This window comes from Cherax quadricarinatus, unplaced genomic scaffold (assembly GCF_038502225.1).
Source record: "Cherax quadricarinatus isolate ZL_2023a unplaced genomic scaffold, ASM3850222v1 Contig903, whole genome shotgun sequence".
Taxonomy (NCBI): domain Eukaryota; kingdom Metazoa; phylum Arthropoda; class Malacostraca; order Decapoda; family Parastacidae; genus Cherax; species Cherax quadricarinatus.
The window spans coordinates 23,897-29,692 of NW_027195929.1; the positions used below are offsets into that span (position 1 = coordinate 23,897).

The 5,796-nt window shown below is 42.6% G+C and overlaps 1 pseudogene; it reads left to right on the top strand.

Annotated features, from left to right (window-relative positions):
- LOC138851534 (heat shock cognate 71 kDa protein-like) lies at positions 1 to 5,028 on the top strand (annotated as a pseudogene).
- The last annotated feature ends 768 nt before the right edge of the window (positions 5,029 to 5,796 follow it).

A 5,796-nucleotide genomic window follows, 5' to 3' on the forward strand; every position in this document is an offset into this window, starting at 1 on the left:
ATGGCGGTGTTACGCACCCTCACCTCCTCAGCCCGCCAGCACCATGATCTTTCTTACCGTCTGCAAGTTATCACTGAAGTCATCATGGGGTTAATAATGTCCCGACTTCACCAAGTTAGTCGACAACGCTACTCAGCATCAGCGGGGAGATAACTGAGTGACGTCACAGGATGGGGCAGGGGGATTTCATGGCGTCAGCAGGATTATTATTATTATTGTGTGGTGTGTGTTATTATTATTATTGTGTGTGTGCTATTATTATTATTAGTATTATTATTATTATTGTTATTATGTATTATTATTATTATTATTTTATTAAGATTATTCAGGTACAGGTACATAAATGGAAGTTACATAAATTGTCATATGTAGCATATGTGAATTACCTAGTATAACTCAAGAACGTCAGACAATGTGACATAAAGATTTATCTAAATGGACATAATTGATATAATTTTTAAAGGGAGTGGATCAGTAAGCCAGCAGAAGGCCTCGATCGGTATTAGCTCAACGGCAGGTCATCGTCTAAGACCCTTACCTAACCTATTAAGCGGCTTATTCCATTAGGGTCCTTGTTGTGAGATAACAAGGACCAGTCTGTAAACTAGGCTTTGTGGTGGATCATGGCCTGATCAACGGGGTTGACACTACTGGGCGCACGTAAACCGACGTACAAGCCACAGCCTGACTGATCAGGTGCAGCTTTGGGATTACTATCAACGCGTTTTTCTTGAAGACGATCAAGTCTATTGTAATCCCCCTTATGTGTGCTGGAGACAGTTGAACAATCTTGGGTCCCTGACACTTATTGGAGTGTATCTCAAGTGTACTCGCAATCCTGTTGTCATTAGAATGTTGTACCGCCTGCCGTCTTTTCTTTCGTATAGTGGTTCCGTGATTATTATTATTATTATTATTATTGTAATCAAGGGAAGCGCTAAGCCGGAGGATTATACAGCGCCTGGGGATGTGGGCAATTCAGGCTCAATTCGGGGAACTGGAGCACAGATCACTTCCTAAATCAAGAGCCCCTCACCAACATCAGGAACCTTCTGAGAATGTGATTTCCGTGAGCAGATTTAGGATGGAATCCTTTAGGATTTTCAGTGTATCAAACATCATGTATCTTTCTCGCCTGTGTTTCAGGATGCAGGTGAAGGAGCTTTAACTATTCAAACAACTGAGGTGCTTTATTGTACTTATACGTGCAGTGAAGTTCTCTGTATATTCTCAGGTCTGCAGTTTCGCCTGTGAAAAGGAGCCGTTAGTGTGTAATACTCCAGCCTAGAGAGAACAAGCAATTTAAAGAAATTATCATTGGCCGCATCTCTCGATTTGAGTTCTCATTATGCATCCTGTTATTTCCCTAGCAGATGTGTGGTACATTGTTGTGATCTTTGGAAAGTGAGATTCTCTTCCATTTATCACTCCCAGGTCCTTTACATTTGTTTTTCACTCTATTGTGTGGTTGGAATTTGTTTTATTCTCGATCCAGTTTTTATTTCACCAAATTTTCCATGTAGATAATTAAATTGTAAATCTCACTTTAGACTCTTATCACTACAAACTCTGATCATGCAATAGAGCAGAAAAATAATGTGAGGGACCTGGGTGTGTGTCTGAGGATCTCACTTTCAAGGATCACAACACTGCCACGATCACAACTGCAAGAAAATTATAGGATGAATGATGAGAACATTCAAAATAAGAGAAATACGCCAATGATCATTCAAATCCACTTGTACAATAACATCTCCCGTTCAAAGCAGGTGAAATTGCAGATCTAGAGAGTGTACAGAGAACCTTTACTGCACATATAAGTTCCATCACACACCTCAACTACTGGGGTGCTTGGAAGCACTTGGCTTGTACACACTGCAGCATGAACGGAGACAGATATATCATAATCTACACTTGGAAAATCCTAGAAGGATGGTCCCGAATCTGGATACAGAAATCCTCCCTACGGAAGTAAAGACTTGGCAGGCAGGGCGCTGGTCCCAGGAGATACCTTCAGGTAAACTCCAGGTAGAGCATTTAAAGACTTGGTTAATGTCCGCTTGGGATTTGCAGTATTCTCAGTGGATGACACTATCATGCAAAATTCTAGTATATCGTCAGCAAGGAGACACAGTGCTGTGGCCATCTCTGTATTAGATACGAGAGGAAATAAATAATGCTTAAGGACTTTGTTAAAACAAAAATATCTAACATATAATGCTTAGAGTTACACTAGCAATTTCTATATGTATGCACATTCCTCCTGAGTGAGTGGAGAGCAGAGGAAGCAAATGGTTTATGATTTGACATGCTTTTGGAGTGTTAGAATACCGTTTATGAATTGTTATTATTATTATAATCAGGGAAGCACTAAACCTGGGGATTATACAGCGCCTGGGGATAGGCATTCGGAGAAGCAATTCGAACTGGAGCGCAGATCCAATTCCTAAATCGAGAGCCCTCACCAGCATCAAGGAACCTTCCTTGAGGACCATTTGCAGAAGGGATTCAGAGAAACCGGCTGGCCGAACTCTGGAGGTAGGAGTACATACCTGCCTGGAGTTTACCTGGAGAGAGTTCCGGGGGTCAACGCCGCGGCCCGGTCGTGACCAGGCCTCCTGGTGGATCAGAGCCCACCGATCAGCCAGGCTGTTGCTACGGCTGCACGCAAACCAACGTACGAGCCTGGCCCGGCTGATCAGGAACTGACTTTGGGTGCTTGTCAGTGCCAGCAGAGGCTGCCAGAGGTCTGTTGGTAATCCCTTGTAACATGCTGGGAGGATTGGTGAAGTCTCAGGCTGACACTTGTGTATAGTGCTCTTAACGTGCTAATGACACCTACTTTTCATTGAGGATGGTATCGTCTGCCAAATCTTTTGCTTTCGTGGTAGTACACTCTGAAAGATGGTGTTAATGTTGTAGTTTGCAGCTGTGTGTGAGAGACAGTGATCAGGCAGATGAAGTTTTTCAGACCTGCCTTGGTGAAACGTACATGTGTAAATAAAAAATATAAAATAATATTAGATATCAAGAGCTGGGCACAAATAATCATGATCAAGAAATTAAATGTAAAATAAGTATAATTTACGTATTTTTTCAGAACCAAAACAATGGCTAAAGGCAAGATCAGTGGGTATTGATTTAGGAACTACCTATTCCTGCGTAGGTGTAATCCAGCATGGAAGTTGGAAATCATCGCAAACGACCAGGGCAACAGGACGACACCTTCGTACGTGGCCTTCACAGATACTGAACGCCTTGTTAGGGATGCTGCAAAGAACCAGGTGGCTATAGACCCCAACAACACTGTTTTTGATGCAAAGAGGCTGATTGGCAGAAAGTTTGATGATCACAATGTCAGGCTGATATGAAACACTGGCCTTTCACTGTCATAAATGAGAACACTAAGCCAAAGATTCAGGTAAATTACAAAGGTGATAAAAACATTTTATCCTGAAGAAATTTCCTCGATGGTGCTAATAAAATGAAGGCTGAAGTATACCGGAGCTACGAGATGCGAGTAATTACAGTCCCAACATATTTTAATGATTCTCAACGTCAGGCTACCAAAGATGCTGGCACAATATCTGGGTCTAAATGTTCACTGCGTATCATTAATGAACCCACTGCTGCCATTGCTTATGGGCTTGACAAGAAAGTAAGTGTTGAGAGAATGTGCTGATTTTCGATCTTGGTAGTGGCCAATTTTGATGTGTCATTGTTACCAATCGAGGATGGTATTTTTTGAAGTAAAGTCTACTGCAGGTGACACTCATTTGGGTGGTAGAAGACTTCGACAATCGTATGGTGACTCACTTCATTGGGGACAAGAAAGTACAGAAGGACCCATCAAAACAAGCGTGCCGTTTATAGACTTCATGCTGCTTGTGAATGTAGAAGCTGCACTCTGTCCTCTTCAACTCAGGCCAGTATAAATGTTAGCTTATTTGAGGATATAGACTTTTACACTTCGATTACATGCTCGTTTTGAAGAGCTGTGTGCAGACTTGTTCCGAGGAACTCTGGAGCCGTTAGAAAAGCTCTTCTGTGATACAAGATGGACAAATCTCAGATTCAAGACATTGTTCTTGTGGAGGATCTACTCGTATTCCCAAAATTCAGAAGCTCTTGCAGGACTTCTTCAATGGAAAAGACTGAACAAATCTAATAATCCTGATAGGCGGTAGCATACGGCGCAGCTGTTCTAGCTGCTATTTTGTGTGGTGACAAATCTGAAGCTGTGGGACTTGCTTCTGCCAGTGTAACTCCGCTTTCTTTAGGTATCGAGACAGCCGAAGGAGTGATGGTTGCTCTAAATTTCATGTGTGGAAGGAGGCTCCATCCATTCATTCAGGAGTAATGACTGCTCTAGTAAAGCGTAACACAACCATTCCAACCAAGCAGACTCAGACTTCACTTACTCAGACAACCAACCAGGTGTGCTCCATTCAGGTATACGAAGAGAACGTGCAATGACCAAGGATAACAACCTTCTTGGGAAATTTGAACGGCTGGCATACCTCCAGCACCTCGAGTGTACCTCAGATTGGAGATTACTTTTGATATTGATGTTAATGGTATTTTGAATCTGTATCTGCTGTAGACAGAGCACTGGCAAAGGAGAAAACAGAATACTTCTTAACGACAAAGGGCCGTCTTAGCAAAGAAAAATTAAACGCATGGTGCAAGATGCTGAAAAGTATAAAGCTGAAGATGAGAAACAGAGGATCATGTTTCTGCCAAGAGCTCGCTGGAATCTTACTGTTTACATGAAGTCTGCTGTGAAAGAAAAATTCGAGATAAGGTTTCTGAAGAGGACCGTAACAAGATTCTGGAAGCTTGCAATGATGCAATAAAGTGGCTAGATTCAAATCAGCTTGGTGGAGAAGGAAGAGTATGAGCACAAACGAAAGAAATGAAACTGATTACAATCAAATTATCGCAAAGATGTATCAAGCAGGTAATGGCATTCCCGAGAGGTGGTACTCGTGTATGCGAACTCATCCCAGGATGCATACAAGGATATGAAAATAAAAATGCTGACAATGATGAGAAAAAACGTATCACAGCAAGGAACTTGGTACAATCTCAATCATGTTACGTGAAATGGGTCATGGAGGACCAGTACGTGAAGGTGGTGGAGAGTGCAATAGGGCCATCCAGTGGGTGAACATGACAACCAGCTGGCTCTGGGAGGGATTACGACCACAGAAGGCACAAACTGAGAGGGTCGTCCCAGCCGCTGCCCTGAGGAAGATCAAAGAGGCTGCTAATGATGGTGATGGACGGGGTCGTCCCACAGTTACTAAAAACAGCAAACATGGCCCCACTCCACAGGGGCAGTAAAAACAACAACCAAAGAACTACAGACCATTAGCACTAACATCCCGTATCATAAAAATCTTTGAAAGAGGGTCTAAGAAGCAAGATCGCCACCCATCTAGAAACCCATCAGTTACACAACCCAGGGCAACATGGGTTTAGAACAGGTCGCTCCTGTCTGTCTCAACTATTGGATCACTACGAGAAGGTTCTAGATGCACTAGAAGACAAAAAGAATGCAGATGTAATATATACACTCTTTGCAAAAGCCTTCGACAAGTGTGACCATGGCGTAATAGCGCACAAAATGCGTGCTAAAGGAATGAATAACAGGAAAAGTTGGTTGATGGATCTATAATTTCCTCACAAAAAGAACACAAAGAGTAGTAGTCAACAGAGTAAAGTCCGAGGCAGCTACGGTGAAAAGCTCTGTTCCACAAGGCACAGTACTCGCTCCCATCTTGTTCCTCATCC